Source organism: Equus quagga, chromosome 12 (assembly GCF_021613505.1).
Source record: "Equus quagga isolate Etosha38 chromosome 12, UCLA_HA_Equagga_1.0, whole genome shotgun sequence".
NCBI classification, from domain to species: domain Eukaryota; kingdom Metazoa; phylum Chordata; class Mammalia; order Perissodactyla; family Equidae; genus Equus; species Equus quagga.
Genome location: NC_060278.1, coordinates 85,221,300 through 85,239,041, shown reverse-complemented (window position 1 = coordinate 85,239,041; position 17,742 = coordinate 85,221,300). Strand labels below are relative to the sequence as shown.

General features: G+C 45.2%; 1 protein-coding gene across 1 annotated transcript in view; it reads right to left on the bottom strand.

Annotated features, from left to right (window-relative positions):
• ASXL1 (ASXL transcriptional regulator 1) overlaps window positions 1–17,742 on the bottom strand; it is an 85,225-nt gene that overhangs the window by 63,606 nt on the left and 3,877 nt on the right. The gene's annotated exons all lie outside the window — the stretch shown is intronic.

Sequence of the window (17,742 nt, the reverse complement as noted above, 5' to 3'; positions counted from 1 at the left end):
CGATCGCTAAGGAATGCGGCGGCTCCGCATAACCACGGGGTCAGAGGTCACGGCTCCGGCCTCCGCTTTCCCGCTCTGCTGAGGGGCCGAGACAGGACTGGCGGTGGGGCGGGAAGGCGAGATGCGGCTTTCCCTTCGGCGCCCGGGTGTGTGCGTGTCTGCCGTGGGTGTGTGTGAGTGTGTGTGAAGAGTGAGGAGGGGGAGTGTGGGGTTTTTTTTTTTTGAACAAAAACAAACCGAAAGGGCGGCTGGGAGTCGTAGTCCCGGTTGCCTCTCTGGCCTCACCCGCTCCGGAAGAATATGGCTGCGTGAAACGCTTGGACCACACTTCCCTGCGTGCCCCGCGGCCCGTCTTTTCTGCCCTCCCCTCCCTTCCTCCGTAGCGCGCAGAGCTCGGTAAGGAAGGGGGACTGGCAGTCGTTCGGGGAAGGACTGGGCGGAGTCTCGCGAGGTGCGGGAACTGCCTGGGGGCCTGAGGCATTCTGGGAGGCGATGCTGGGAAGGGGCGGTGGCTGGGCTCCCCCGACCACGGTTAACCCCTTCGCCGCTCCTCGCCTCGGGGCCGCCGGGCGGGTAAGGGTGGGGATCGAGAATTGGTAGCTCGGCTCTCAGCGCCCACTGTGTACCTCGCCTCGCCTAAGCGGTTCTTCTGACCGACATTTCTCGTAGGTGACAAGAGACAGGACTTTCCCTTTTGGTCCTCCCCTAAGTGACTCACTGCCGCATAATAATGAGACAAAAAGACACTCATACCAGTAAAACGGTTATTCCGCGATTGATGGACCTAGACAGTCCCCATTTTCCCCTGTGCTTTTATGCCGCTATGTGTTTGCCGAAGATTGCACCCGCAGCCTAGAGCATTCTTACCACTTGGTGAACTTGGTGATGTGATGACGGTGGTGTAAAGAACGTGGACTTTGGGGCCATACTAACCAGAATGCACCTGAGTCCTTTTTAGAGGCGGTACGCTGGAGAGAACACAGCCCCTGGAGCCAAAAGGACCTAGACTGGACTCCTGGCGAAGCCACTCCCTGGCTATCAGCCTAAAACTAAGGGCTGAAACTCTCTGAGCCCTCACTTTTCTAATCTACATTAGTCTAATACCTAACAGCATTATCAGGATTAAAATTAACATAAAACACCTGGCAGAATGGAAGAGGGTGTGAAGGGGACCTTGACATTAGGTGCACACAATTCGGCTTCTGGCATAGAGCAAGTGTTTAATTGGTACCAGCTGAGAGACAATGGGCAAATTTAGCCTCTCTGAGCATTAGTTGTAGAGCATGAAATGAAATGAGGTTCAGAGTACCCAACACATAGGTTTTCTGTGTCTATTTGTTGAATCAATGTCCAGAAACATTTCCAGAATCAGTCCTAAACTGGATTAATAGCCAGCTCTTAAAAATTAGGGAGGGAGGGTCAATGGCCACGTTTGAAAGGTTTCCCTGAGGAAACACCCCCTCCACTCCCTGGTGTTAGCACATGGGAGAGCCAGGGCTTAGAGGAGACTTAGTATGCTGGCCAACCCTAACACAGTGGAGTTCGCTGCTCCTGCTTCTAATGCTCGTCACACAAAAGACTTTCACATCCAGTAAACAAAATCCTGCGAGGTGAATAGAATGTAGAAGGTGAAGCAAGGCATGTTTTTAAATCTTTCCCCTTCTGACTGCACTGCAAGAGGGGGGAATAAAGAACAGCTCCCCCTCCACCACCGAAAAGTTGACCTGATTTTTTTAAAGTTTTTCTTTTTCTTTAATCTACAGCTGACACAGTAACCTTTGACAAGTCATTTGGCTTGTTTCAAATGTTTTCTTCTTGAGCAGTTTCACCCTCCTCTAACCTCCAAAGAGTAACTAGAGAAGATTCACTCTAAAGTTTACATGTTTCATAGAGGCACTGTGATAGGAAGAATAATGTCGTTTCCTCCTCACTCCAAAAAAACCTATCTATGCTCTAGTCCCTGGAAGCTGTGAATATGTTACATTCCATGGAATTAAGGACCATAAAATAGAGAGATTATCTTGGATTATCTAGGTGGGCCCAGTGTAAAGTCATGCACCACATAATGACAGACCACATAGATGACAGTGGTCCCATAAGATTAGTACCATATAGCTGTGGTGTATGTAGTAGGTTATACTATCTAGGTTTTGTAAGTACACTCTATGATGTTCACACAATGACGAAATTGCCTGACAACGTATCTCTCAGAATGTGTCCCCGTCGTTAAATGGCATGTGACTCTAATCACACAGACCTTTAAAAGTAGAAGAGGAAAGCCTAAGAGATACTTTGGAGAGATGAGGCAGAAGAATCAGATTCGAAGCTTGAGAGGAACTCAACCCACTGTTGCTGGCTTTGAAAGGGGCCATGAGCCAGGGAACGTAGGCAGCCTCTAGAAGCTGAGAACGAGCCCTGCCAGCAAGTAGGCAGAAGCTCAGTCCTACAACCTTACAGAACTGAATTCTCATAACGTGAATGAGTTTGGACATAGGTTCTCTACCCCCTGAACCAGTCTGCAGAAAGGAATGCAGTCCTGCCAACACCTTGATTTTAGCCTTATCGGACAATCAGCTGAGCCACACTGTGTCCAGACTTCCAGCCCACAGAAAGTATGTGGTATAAACGGAGGTTGTTTTAAACCACTAAATCTGTGGTAACTTCTTACAGTAGCAAAAGAAAGCTAACACAAGCACTGCGGAAACGCCTTTATTTAATTCTCCAGCCAACAGTGCCTGACTCTCACAGCTGGGTCATGGGGGAATCCACATGTGAATATTTCATGGTCTCTGCCCTTGCAGAATCAAAGAGAAACTAATGACAATATCATAGTTAAGTGTGAAAAGAGTATGTTCAGTACTGTACAAGATACATGTTGGAAAATTGGCTTTAGTCATTAAACCTTAAGAAGATGTCATTTTTTTTTAAGTTAATGAGACTCATGAGTTTATTCTCTTCTCAGAAGCACCAAAAAACAAACTTACACATTTTTTTGGTGTGTGTTTTTCTGTTTTTATCACAGTGCTTTTATTACAAAGTATCTTTGAAGTCAACGCAGGTGCCACAGGGCAGTGTAAGATAAACAGGACTGATATTCAACCCTGCCCTGTTGGGGGATGAGTCACTGTTTTCAAACTGCACAGTTATGAGCAAAGTACATAACACACCAGGAATCTGCATAACACACACACTATTGGCGGACCGAGGAATTCCCGAAAGGACATGAACAGCCCCGGAGCTCACTGTGAGACAGTGCGTGCGCCACTGGCTCTGGACGGGCCGGCCTAGGTTTGCAGCTTCTCGCAGTCCTTCTCCAGCTGTGTGGTCTTGCTCAAGTTATGAAACCTCTCATTGACTCAAGGCCATCATTTGGACAACCAAGTATATAAACTCAAAAGGGTGGGATTAGGATTAAATGGCATCTTTGTAAAGCACCTTGCACACAGCAGACTCACTAAATGCCAGCTCTCTTTGCCTCCAAGAAAGTTTACAGTCTAAAGTGTAAGAAGTGCCTCATTTTTAGACTTCAGTGAACCAAGCCCTGGAACAGTTTGCTACTCTAACGACTGTTCTCTCCCAATAACTGTCTACATTTTCAAATGAAGTTGAGGTCCAGAGAGGTCAAATTACCTCCCCTAGATCCCAGATGATCAAGTGAGATCACATTTGCTAAACTTCCAGCATAGCAGATGATCAACAAATCATCTGTACCTCTCCTGGTCCCTCCTACCTTCCATTTCTTTGTATGATTGTCAGTTGAGTGTCCATGCTCTTGCTAGCATCTTCTTGGATTCATCATCACACCCCCAACATCTGGCACAGTCTTGGCACATGGTAGGCACTCAATCTGTTGGATGAATGACCTTATTCAATTACTTTATTGGACAAAGTCCTTTAGGACTTATTTTGAATGAGCCCTAAACAGTATTTGGAACTGCCCAGCCAGACCTGGGAAATATTGAGGCAGGATTTCACCCCAACATATCTATGCCCGTTATAAAGATGCTCAGGGAGAGAGACTTCATGACCTCACTGCTTTTGTTAGGCACAGAATCTGCCCACTTGATGGGCAGCACTAACTGCTTACCTGCCATTCACCATCATTCATTCATTCATTCATTCATTGCTGAGGAAGATTCACCCTGTGCTAACATCAGTTGCCAATCTTCCTCTTTTTGCTTGAGGAAGATTCGCCCTGAGCTAATATCTGTGCCAATCTTCTTCTATTTTGTATGTGGGTCACTGCCACAGCATGGCCACTAACAAGTGGTATAGATCTGCGCCTAGGAACCAAACCCAAGCCACCAAAGCAGAGCACACTGAACTTAACCACTAGGCCACAGGGCTGCCCCCCGCCCCCGCCATCATTTAAATCCACTCCTGTTTTTCAGTCTCCCATGAGGCTGAAAGAGGTATTTAAATTCCATTTTACTCCACCAAAATGTAGTTAAAACTTCAGGGTTGTAAGACTATGGTAGGTTTTGGTTTTCTTTTTCTTTTTTTTTTTTCCACCAAATATTACTTTTTTTAATTAAAAAAAATCTTTTGTATTTCAACCACAAAGCAGACCATTTAGATTAAGGTGGCAGATGTAATGTTTTCAGCTTCTTTACACGTCTGTATTTTCCAAATCTTCTAGAATGTGTGCATGCTGCTCATACTCACATGAGTATGATGAAAAAAATTTTTAATTCTCAACAGTGTGAGAACATCTTTAATAATTATTATTATAAATAATTAGTAATAATAATTCTTTTCATTTTACTTAAAAAGATTTGTGGGGGGCCGGCCCTGTGGCTGAGTGGTTAAGTTCACCCACTCTGCTTCGGCGGCCCAGGGTTTCACTGGTTCAGATCCATGGTGTGGACATGGCACCGCTCATCAAGCCATGTTGAGGCAGTGTCCCACATAGCATAACCAGAAGGACCCACAACTAGAATATACAACTATCTACTGGGGGCTTTGGGGAGGAGGAGAAGAAAAGATTGGCAACAGATGTTAGCTCAGGGCCAATCTTTAAAAAAAAAAAAAAGATTTGTGGGACACCCCCACTAAAATGGCCTCAAAAGATGACCTGAGCTAGTTTTTACCAAAATTGTGGAAAATAACAGCCCTGTGCCTGATTCTTTAAGGTTTTCAGGTGGAGATTTCAGGAGCTCACTAAAGAGCCCATCCCAAATTTAATCTCTCTTAATGCCAGAGACATGTACTCATTTGTACCATAAACCTTTCTGGTCTCATTTTAAGCCATTTCTTCTATTCTTTCTGTGTAAAGAAGGAAAAGAAACTTTAAAGTGCATTTTAACACCAAATTCTAAGAGTGGTGGTACTAATGTGATGAGATTGATACATGGGTTATTTCTTCATTTTCAATGTTTTATAAGGAAAACATCTACTCCCAGCCCCAAATGGCTTTTCGTCTTCCTCTTCTTTAATGATTGCTAATATCTGAATGTGACGTTGAAGACTTAGATAAATGGCTTCACAGGCCTTAACTCTTGAACATCACAACCACCATGTGAGGTGACTGAGAAAACCGGCAGGGCCAGTAAAGTGAAGGGACTTTCCCAAGATCACAGTTAGTTGTTGCTGGATTCAAGATTTAAACGCCAAACTCCTCATTCCAAATTCCTTCCAAGGCACTGTGGTAGCCAGCCTCCCAAACCGCCCCCAGTGATTCCCAGCTCTGACAGTCACAGCCTTTTTAGTCCCCTCCCACTTTGAATAGGCTGAACTGTGGAACGGATAGGATATTTTAGAAGTGGCCCTGTATATGGCTTCTGGGGCTAGGTCATAAAAGAGATTGCAGTTTCTGCCCTCTTTCTTTGGATCACACCCTCTGGGAGAAGCCAGCCGCCATGTCATGAGGACACTCATGCAGCCCTCTGGAGAGGTCTGCATGGTAGTAGCCCCAAACAAGCTTTCAAATGACTTGAGCCCTGGCCAATACCTTGACTGCAACCTCATGAAAGATCCAGAGCCAGAATCATGCGAATACGCCGCTCCTGGATTCCTGAACCACAGGGACTGCATGAGATAATAAATGTCTATTGTTTTAAGTCACGGAGTTTGAGGTCATTTATTACACAGCAATAGATAACTAATAAAGTCAAAGTGCCTCCCTTCTGGGTGGTTCTTACGTTTTGTGACACCTGCTAAAAAGCAAGGGACGCTCTTCCCAGAAAAACTTTATACTTATACTTGTTTATACAAAATTCTTTCTAACATTCAGGGTGTACGCAGCCCCACTGAAGCCAATATACAGTAAGTGTAGTAACAGTAGTACTCCCCTTTTCCTCTACGGCTCAGAGAAGTAGAACCACTTGTCCCACTTGTGGAGCTAACATATGCCAGAGCCAGGATTCAAACTCAAGTAACCCAGCTTTGCACACAGCTCACACTCTTTGCCACCTTGCTCTTTTGCCTCTGGAGTTCTAAGTTCAGAACCACTGCTCTAAGTAATCCTTACCCTTTCATCTTCCCTCTGCACCCTACCCCTTTAATTACATAAGTTGCATTTCTCTGGCCCCAATTTGATTTTTCTTTTTTTTGCTGAGGAAGATTAGCCCTGAGCTAACATCTGTGCCCATCTTCCTCTATTTTTTGTACGAGGGATGCCACCACAGCATGGCTTGATCAGCAGTGCATAGGTCTGCACCCAGGATCTGAACTTGTGAACCCCGAGCCACCAAAGCAGAGTGCATGAATTTAACCACTATGCCACCAGGCTGGCCCCACTCTCTGGCCCCATTTTATTTGTGATTTCTAAGTGACCCATTGTGTGTTAGTTTCCACCAAAGAGACAAAGTCAAGGTCACTGACTCTGAGCGCCTCCTGGTCTAATGGGATCATAGACATGGACACAAATAACTGTACACCTTTTTAAGACCCATCATCAGTTTTGGACAGGAAAGCAGTAACAAACTCTGGGAGGGCAGACTTCACAGAGGGTGATATTTTAGCTGGTTCTTGAAGGCCCAGGGGAAGAGGAGTGGCTCAGGGGAATTCTGAGTAGAAGCAACAGTGAGTATGATGGGGAGGAGAGTAGCAGCCTGTGTGTGTGTGTTGTGTGTGTGTGTGTATGAATGTGCAAGTGTGTTTAGTTGGGGAGGGGCCAGCAGTCCAGTGGGGTAGGAGCAGGAGACAAGGTCAGAAGGTGGGCTGGGGCCTAGTGGGAGGAACAGGAGGGAGGTCCCACACTAAGGAGTTTTGATTGCCTCCTGTAACAACCAGGAATGAACAGAGCTCAGATACCAGCTCTTACCCAACCCTGTGGCCCCAGATCCAACAACACAGGGCATGACACAGAGCAGGCACTCTTCATTTGCTGAATGAATTCATTAAAGCAGGATTGGGTGCTAACGCTGGTCTTACAGTGGAGGGGGAGCAAGACGGGGATGCAGAGTCAATCTGGACGCCTCCCTGAATATTTCTTCAGCAAGGCTTTCCCTGCTGCCCTGTACTCATTAAGTCCTTTACACTGCCATAGCACTCAATGCTTCCTTCAAAATGTAATGAGGAAAAATATAATTAACTCTCGACATTGACGATGACTTCTTCAACGTCTGCTCCCAAATTAGACTGTCAGCCATATGAGGCCGGGACTGCAGGCCTATTTTATTGCGCTTCCCTCTGTCCTGGAAGAGAGGCTCCTCTATCCCAGAGAACAGTAAAATACAGCATCGGGCACCTTCTTTCACTGGCATTGATAAACTCCTACTGGGATGCAAGCCCTGCGCTGAGCCCTGGGGACTAACAGCCCAATTAGACACAGTTCCTGGATTATATAGATGGATTTCAAGTGATGGGAAGCCAATGCGGTAGGTGCCCCAGCAGTAGAAGCCTGGGGTCCTCCTGGAGCTTAGAGAAAGGAACATCTCAAAGCTGACACTAGGTAGGGGAGAAATTACTTCCCAACTCAAAAATTATAGCTACTCTGGGTGTAAAATAAATATTAAAAAATTAATAACTAGGGGCTGGTCCAGTGGCATAGTGGTTAAATTCACACGCTCCACTTCAGTGGCCCGGGGTTTGTGGATTTGGATCCCAGGCACGGACCTACACACCACTCGTCAGCCATGCTGTGGTGGTGTCCCACATACAAAACAGAGGAAGATTGGCACAGATGTTAGCTCAGGGACAATCTTCCTCAAGTAAAAAGGGAAGATTGGCAACAGATGTTAGCTCAGGGACAATCTTCCTCACCAAAAAAAAAGGAATAAGTAGATACAGAGAATAGATTGGTGGTTGCCAGAAGTGAGGGGTGGGGGGTAGGCAAAATCAGTAAAGGTGGTCAAAAGGTACAAACTTCCAGTTATAAAATAATCCTGGAGATGTAACATACAGCATGGTGACTACAGTTAATAATACTGTAGTATATGTTTGAACGTTGCTAAAACAGTAGTAGATCTTAAAAGTCCTCATCACAAGACGGTCATATCAAAATATACACAAATACCGAATCACTGTTGTACAGGTGAAACTAATATAATGTTCTATCAATTACATCTCAATTTTTTAAAATGAATAACTTTCTCATGTACTAATAATTCCACTTGAAAATAATGGGGGATAAATGATCCCATTCACAACAATAATAACCAAAAACAAATGACACCATCTGGAAATAAAATTAATATAAAATGTGCACTTCTTACATTAAGGAAACTATAAACTCTGCCAAGGAGCATAAAGTCTTGGACCAATGAAGATCACAGCTTGCCTTAGACTGGAAGGCTCTAACATGTGCACATTAACTGTCCTGAATTAGCCTATCAAGTAAATGTCATCCCAATCAGGATCCCAGTGAGATTTTATTGTCAAAGTGATCCTAAAATTCAATTGGAAAAAAATAGATGCATTGTTTTCATAACAAAAAGATCTAACATTTATTAACACTTAACATGTGCCAGATCCTGTCCCAAGGACTTGCTAAGCATCATTTCATCTCATCTTCAGAACACCGTAAGGTAGATACCATTACTATTAACATGATACTGATGAGGAAGCAGAGGTTCAGAGAGAAAAAAATAACTTGCCCAAGATGACACAGCTAGCGAGTGGCTGACCTGGAATTAAAGCTCAGGCTGGCTGAAGGAACCCACTCCGCCCTGCTGCCGAGAAAAGTTTGAAGAAGATTAATGAATTGGGACTTGTTCTACCAGATATGAAAATGCATTAGGTAGCTACACCAACTAAAACAGTGAAATTTTGACAAAGGAACAGAGAGACCTACTAAACCAAACAGAAATAGAGCCAAGCGTATGAGGAATCATAGTGCACGACAAAGGTAACATTTCAAATTGGTAGAGAAAAGAGGGAAGTCAACAAACAGAATGGGACCACCAGGTAGCCATTTGGAGACTCCACCTCCCTCCTTAAATCTAAAGTCTGCCTAGATCAAAGATTTATATCTGATAAAAGAAACAATAAAAGTATTGGAAGAAAAAAATTAGTGAATATTTTTATAATCCTGGAACTAGAAGTCTCTCTAAGCATATTATAAAAGTTAAAAAAAATTCACCAAGTAAAATCAATAGATCTGACTACGGAAAATTAAAGATTCATATGTGGCAACAAAATACCATACACGAGATTAAAGACACCAGTGAAGTGGAGAGGAAATATTTGTCACATACATGACAAAGATTTAAGATTCCTAATAAACAGAGTTCTTAAAAGTCAGTAGGAGTGGCCGGCCCCATGGTATAGTGGTTAAGTCTGGTGTACTCCGCTTTGGCAGCTGGGTTCGTGGATTCAGATCCCAGGCACTGAGCTACACCATTCATCAGCCATGCTGTGGCAGCGACCCACATATAAAGTGGAGGAAGATTTGCACAGATATAAACTCAGGGCTAATCTTCCTCAGAAAAAAAAAAAAGGTCAACAGGAAACACCTCAATAGGAAAATGGGTCAAATAACAATGGCCTAAATAGGCAATTAACAAAAGAAGAAACACAAGTGGAAATAAATACTAGAAACGATTTTCAACCTCATTACTAATCCTGGAACTACAGATAAAAGCAAAATTGAGATATCATTTTTCAATAGATCAGCCCGCTAAAGTCAAAAAGATTGGCAGAACCCAGTGTTAGCAAGGATATAGGAAAATAGGCACAACTTATGCACCATTGGAGGGAGTGCAAATTCATACAGTCATTTTGGGAGGCAGTTTACCAATACGTAACAAATTTATAACAGGAAAGCCCTTTGATCTCATAATTCATTTACAGAGATTGATCCCAGGGAGGAAATTAAGCAAGTGAATCTATGTACAAGTACAATGATCTATGTACAAGGTTGCTTAATATAGTATAGTATAAAATAGTAAAAATCTGCAAATGACTTCAGTGAGTATCAACAGTGTTAAATAAATTCTGGTATTCCATACAATGGATTACTAGGAAGCCATTAAAAATAATAATATAAATCTATATTTATATAACTGGACATATGTCCACAACATGTTAATTGAGTGAAAATAAGACAGGTGTGACTATGAACCCAAGAATATGATGCAGGTCAATTAAAAGAGTGTGCATCAGAGACATCTAAAAGACTGGTCAGCAGCCACAGGTAATGGAATTTCCAGTGATTTGTAATTACTTCTTTAAAAGTTTCTGTATTGCTTGAATGTTTTTCCATCAGAATATACAATTTCTATAATCAGAATATTCAATAAAGCTCACTGTTTTTTGACTTAAAAATAGCACTTAACTGAACACTTATTCTCCAGCATAGAAACTTTACATTATCACATTTTTCCCTACTGCAACCCTACAAGGAAGGTATTATTCATTCATTTTACAGGAGACAATTTAAGCAGCTTGCACTGGACGTATCAAGACTGGAACACAGGTCTGGCTGACACAAGAGCTTTTTCCATAATGCTGCACTGTTACTAATAATTAATATTGCTATTAGTATTTAATAACATATGCCTCTTATCGTGTGCCTATTAGGTGCCAGGCATTTGACAGATGTTTTCTTTACTCCTTTCAGCAACTCTGAAAGCAGCAGGGCCGGTATTAACCCTCTGGCCGAGGTGCAGGAGCTTGCTGCAGGCAGTAAGCGCTGCCCGGGTTTCTCCAGCTCCACAGCCTCCCTGCTCCATTTTGCCCCATTTCCTCTGCTCTAGTAGCTGACTGTCTTCACCTGGAGATTATCTGCCCTGAGGTCTCTGCTCCTCTACTCTCCTCATATCTCTATCTTGTAGTCCTTTGGTTTGATTGTAGTGCTCAAATAGAGATTATGCATTTGGCCATCAAGCAAATGTTTACTTTTGCCATGTAGGATTTAAACAAGAATGTTGTGAAGTCTTAGTTTATCTGCTAACTTTATCACTCAGCTCAGAAGCCTCCAGGGTCTCCCCGTGCAGAATAAAACCAAGACAGCCAGGCTCCTTCGCAGTCTGGCTCTCATCGGCCTGGCCTCAGCTTCCCAGAAGGCCCTGGGCTCCCTTCTTTCATGACCACACCCCTCCTGGGTTTTTCGGCTTAATAGCCCCAGCATCCAGCAGGATGCCCGGCGCAAAGTGGTGTTCAGTAAATGCCGGATGAAGGGAGGAAAGAAAGCTCTCCACCACGAGAGACAAAGATTTCAGCCAGGCAGTGTGAAAGGGGCCTTGGAGGCTGTGTGAAATTTAATTGAGCAGAGATGAGGTCAGGCTTAAATGAAGGCAGCATGCTCGCAGCCACCCAGAGACCTGCCTCCATGCTGTGTTGTCCAGCTTTACAAAGCGCTTTCATATAATAATCAGAACAGCTACCATTTATGGAGGGCTCACCACATGCCAGGCACTGGTGCTGCACATACATGCTTTCTTACTTACGTGTTTTTTATTACAATTATTATTATCCTTATGATTTTTATTTACGGTCTGTCTCTCTGCACTAGCTCCACACAAGCTCTAGGAGGGCAAGGTTTTTTCCTGTTGTGTTCAAAGCAGTGCCTGGCAAATAGGTACTGAATAGGTCACCCCAACAGAGCACCACGCTGATTTTTACCCCCACTTTACAGAGGAGCAACTCGAGGCTTCGAGGGGACAAGTGACTTTTCCAAAAAGTACAGATGCAACAAGAGGACAAGACTGAAAATAGATCTGCGGTCTCTTTCTCTCCATTACCTCTGCAACCGCCCAGAAGTATCCATTCCTGGCCTAGAAGCTGGGGGCCACCACCTGCCTGCAGAACTCCTTCATTGACTAACAATGACGACACCGCACCATTTACCATTCACCAGGCCCTTGTTCCATACCAGGCACTGTTTCCAGTGCTTCACACATGTGACTCAGCAACTTAGGAAGGACTGGCTGTGATCCCTTAGTGACAGCTGAAGAATCTGAGGCCCCAGGGAGGTTAAGAAATTTCGCCATAATCACGAAGCTAGTAAATGATGAGTTCAGAATTCACATCCAGCAGTCTGGATCCAGCACCCATGCTCATGACCACTGCCCATGCTGCCTCAGTAAGATGGTGAACCAAGGGGCCAGCCCATGGTCTAGTGGTTAAGTTTGGTGCACCTGGCTTCAGCTGCCCAGGGTTCAGTTCCTGGGTACGGTACGGACCTATACACTTGTCAGCGGCCTGCTGTGGAGGCATCCCATATACAAAATAGAGGAAGATTGGCACAGATGTTAGCTCAGGGCAAATCTTCCTCAAGCAAAAAGAGGAAGATTGGCAACAGATGTCAGCTCAGGGCAAATCTTCCTTAGCAAAGAAAAAAAAAAGATGGCAAATGAAGAGTCAGAGCAGTGGGAGAGGGCTGGCATTTCCAGAGCACACACTAAGGCCAAGGCCAGTCCGCTCGGCTGGTGAGGCATGCTCTCGTGTTTTCTCCTCATGTTCTCTTTGAAACCTCACAACCACCTTGTAAAGTTACAGATGAGGAAACTGGGGTTCTGATATCCTTCAAGAGCCAGACATAGACAGAAGAGACAGAAAGTAGATTAATGGTTGCCTAGGGCTGTGCCGTTGGGAGGAAATGGGGAGTGGCTGCTAATGGGCACTTTTTGGGGTGATGAAATGTTTTAACATTGATGGTGGTGATGGTTGCACAACTCTGTGAATATACTAAAAACCAATGAATTATATACTTTAAATGGGTGAACTGTATGAGGTGAATTATATCTTAATAAAGCTTTTCATTTTAAAAGGGGGAGGGCACATAGAAGGAAGTGGTAGAGATGGAATTTCCATAGGCTTCAGATCAAAAACCTTGGAACCATTTTCTCTCACCTCTCATATCCAATTATCAGCAATCAACACAGATCCTAAAGCATGGTACCACTTCTCTCCTCTCCCACCACCTGGTCCAAGCCACCATTTCTCACCCCAACTACTAGACCTGTCCTAAACAGGCTCCTCACCTCCCCCCTTGCTCCCTACGCTCTGTTCTCCACAGAGCAGCCTGAGGGATCCCCTGAAAGCATTCCTGTCAAAATTCTCTCTTTTGCTTAACAGCCTCCAATGGTCTAAAAATGAACTTCAGTTACAATTCAGAGTGGCCCCTGGCCACCCTTGCAACCTCACTGCCCAGTAGCCACACTTGCCTTGTTGCTGTCCCCCACCGCACTCCCACCTCCAGGCCTCCGCGCTGTGGCTCCTTTTCCCTGGAATATTCTTCCTCCACACACACTTGCTTCCTAATTTCACCCCGGGCTCCGCTCGAATGCAACATGTCCTCGCTGCAGCAAAGCCTTCCCTGACCTCCCAACCCAACCCAGCCGCCATGTCCCCCAGCTAACCCCGCTCTGAGCCCTGACCCGCTTTGTTTTCCTTCAGAGCACTTCTGATCACCTGCCACAGCACGTACTTCTTTGTTAACCATCTGTCTCCACCACTAGAATGGGACATCCCTGTGGGCACAAGCTTCATCCTGGATCCCTAGGACTACAACAATGCCCAGAACGTAGTAGATATTCAAAAAGATGAGTAAATGCATCGGATGCCAAAGGCCTGGCTCCTCTCGCTGCCCCAAGGATAATCGAGGAAAGAGACTGATCACTGTGTTTAACGTGCCCCTTACAGAATCCTGCAACCTGCTCTGCACCCCATCAGTGCCAATTGTGTGCCACCGATCACCTTGAATTGTACTTATTTGTGAATGGCAGCACTTCTTGACCAGACTGCGAGCTCCGTAAGTGCAGGCTCCTGAGCTATAGCCCATGACCCTTGGCACAGAGTCTTGAACAGCATATGTAAATCTCTCGTTGACTTGACAAGGAATATAAATTCCAAAACCAATGAGAGAAGTTTAATTTCTCTGTTCCCAAACACAGCAGAGGGACCACCTTCCTGCACACTGCCCTGAAAAATGCCTTGGCCCCATTCCTAGGGAACCAAGACCTTGAAAGTCAAGTTCAAGTGCTCCTTGGAATTCCTTGGGTAGTGAGCTGTGCCAGGGAAAGCTCCTTGCAGAATGGAATTTGCCAGCTGAATCCAGAAAACCTGGGTGAGCAGCAGAAAAACTTAAAGCAGCACTGAGTAAAACTGCTTTCTGTTATCTCAGAGAGAAGTAACAGCATGTGAGGCTGGCGCAAGGAGAAAACCCTCGAGTGTCAATGGGGCCGTGCTTCACTCCCCCCCCCCCACACACAAAGCCTTCAAGGGCTCTCCCTCTAGCTACAGGATATGCCTTGGAGTCGAGACCCTTCTCAGCGTGGTTGTCATTCTCCCCTCCCATTCCTCCAGGCCTCTCCAGTTCCCCAATCACCAAGAACTCCCCAGGCACTCATTCATGTTGTTCCCTTTGTCTGGCATGCTCTTCCCCCCTTCCCAGGTGGGTGAAACCCTACCCATTCTAACAGAGCACAGGTCAAATGCTGCCTTCTTTGCAAAGCCTTTCTCCACCTCTCCTGGCATATCACTCGTTCCTCTGACAGAAAACACTCTGTTCTGAGCTGAAGATGTCAGCACTTATCCAACCATCCAACTTGCGTAAGGGTCAAACTTGGAGAAGACAATAGGACATGCCCTTAGGGAACTTACTGTCTGGTGCGGGAGACCAAAGCAAAGAAATGCAGAACCGCAAGTTGGGAAGAGGGCTAGAAGGAAACAGGGTAAGGTGAGAGACACCATACAGCCAGGTGGAGATGGGAAAAAAACAGAATGGATGGCTGGGGAAGGCTTCTTGGAAGAGATGACATTCAACTAGTACCTGATGGATGAGTAGGAGTTAGCAAGCAGAGTGGGAAAAAGTCTCCAGAAAGAGGGCACAGCACATATGAAGGTGCGAAGACATGAAAGCACTGGCGTCACCCAGGAACCAAAAGGAGGCCTGTGTGGCTCCAGCCTCAGAGGGCTGGGAGAGCGGCGTGAGGAAAGGAGGCAGGCCGCCTCGTAGGTCCTAGTCACTCTGAATTACCCTCCTTGGGTGCTTCTGTCTCCCCTCTCCTCAGAAGAGCCAGAGTCCATTTTACCCCCTCTTTCTCCAGTGCAGAGCAAGACACCTGGCACACAACATGCATTCAACAAGTTCCTGTGGGCTGCACTGTCCCCGGAGATGTGCGGGGGGTGACCTCTTGTCTGCCCATTCCCCCACCCCAAAAGCAAGGCCCCAGTTGGCTCCCTTAACTGAAGCACCCAGGACGGTTAACCACAAGATGGGTGAAAGAAACAGAAGATGAAACGAGAGCAGCTGCAAGAGCTACAGTTACATCCTTACAAATGCCAGTGACAACCCAGTTGGCAGATGTGACCACAGCATGGTCCTTAGAGACCAGATTCTTGGGGTAAACTTCAATCAGATGGCAACTCTAGCACAAGAGGGCCTGCCAAAATCACGCACCCCAACACAGACTATCAGTGTGAAGTTCAAAATACAGTTTCCAAGGTCAACTGTTTTTATTCACAACACTTCTGACATCGAAATGTACGGGCTTTTTCCTCCACCCAACACCTAATTCTCTGATTCTCCAGACACCAACTGGGGGTCCCACAATTCAACTCAATTCTGATACTAACTACTGGGGGTTAGCACAGATTCCGGGCTTAAGGGCTCAATCCCACAGACTGCCCCCACTTCAGACGCCAGTCCACTGTCCCAGGTTGCCACCTGTACCTCTGACCAAGTGGCTATAAATTGGGGGTTCCCACAACCCTCTCCTCAGTTCGATAATTGCTAGAACGAATGGCTCACAGTGCTTTAAGAGCTTTAGCGACTATTATTAGTTTACTATAAAGGATGCAACTCAGGAACAGCCAAATGGAAGAAATGCACAGTGCCAGGTGTGGAGGGGGGGCGCGGAGCCTCCCTGCCCTCTTCAGGCATGCCATCCTCCCAACACCTCAATGTGTTCACCAACCTGGAAGCTCTCTGAACCGCCATCATTTAGCGGTTTTTACTGAGGTTCCCTTAGGTAGGCACGATTGATTAAATCATTGGCCATTGGTGACTGACTCATCTCCAGTCCCTCTCCCTTCCCTGGAGGTCAGGGGTGGGGCTGAAAGCTCCAACCCTCCAACCACAGGACTGGGTCCTCTGGCAACCAGCTCCCATCCTGCAGCCATGAAGGGCCCACCTGGAGTCACTCCATCAGCATAAGCTCAGGTAGAGTTGAAAGGGGCTTGTTGGGAATCCCAGAAGAGGCTCTTATCACCCTATCACTCAGGAAATTCCAACAGTTGCAGAAGCTCTTCAGGGACAAAGACCAACTATATATCTCTTACTGTATCACATAAGGTTTGAGTAGTTGCTTGATTTTTAAAAAAAAAAAATCTAAAAGATGAGAAAACAACTTGGTGAGTCAGCAGGAATTTCCAAGTTGCCTGGCTGCCCTGCCCTGTACCCATGATTTCGCCCCAGACCCACCTAGAATTCTGTCAATTTCAAGAAGACACTCATAATTCTTCAGATCGCACTTTGAACTCTTGCTATTCTGGCTAATGGATTTTGAACTATTCTAAACAGATAATTATTTAAGCTAAGCCAAGCTATGGCTTTTAACTTTTGGAAATAAAGTGGGACAGGGTATAGGAACATTACAAATAGTTTGAGGGCATCTTATGAAGAAACACAATTAAGAATTATTGCCTATATCACATAGGCCACTGTCTTCTCCATGCTCTTTACATTTCTTGTTGATATATTTTTTAAAGTCCTATACTGTAATCTTTTCTACAATAGTTCTCCATGCTTCCCCCTAGCGAGGGAAAAAAGGACTGCAGATCCCTTCTTGTGAAATTCTACTTCTGTTATACGAGGCCTTCACAAATGCTGTTCCCTCTTTCACAAATTCCCTTCCCTCCTCTCCTGATGGGCTAACTCCTTGTCCTCTAGATTTCACTGTAAATACCATTTCTTCAGAAAGCCCTCCCATTATTTACCCACCCAATCCAGATTAGGCTCCTATTATTCTCTTATAATACCCTATGATACCACTTCATGGCGTATACTAATTTGTAATTATACATTTGGTTAACACGTACCCCCGCCTCCCTCCCCATTAAAGTATAAGCTCCATGCGGGCAGGGCCCACAACTGTGGCTCACATCTATATAACCAGTGCGCAGAGCAGCGTGACACAGACCAGGTACTCAACATCTATCTGTTAAATACTTAGCAGCTTTTCTATAGAGACCTAGGATTTTCTAAACACAGTATGCCCAGTATTAGCTTCCAGTTCCCTGGAAAACAAATTGTTCATGGTGTGTCCTGAACACAGGGCCCTGTCACAGCAATAACCACAGTTTTAAATGTCTGCTCTAGTCCACATCCTTGGGTGCTTGTTGCTTTTTAATGCA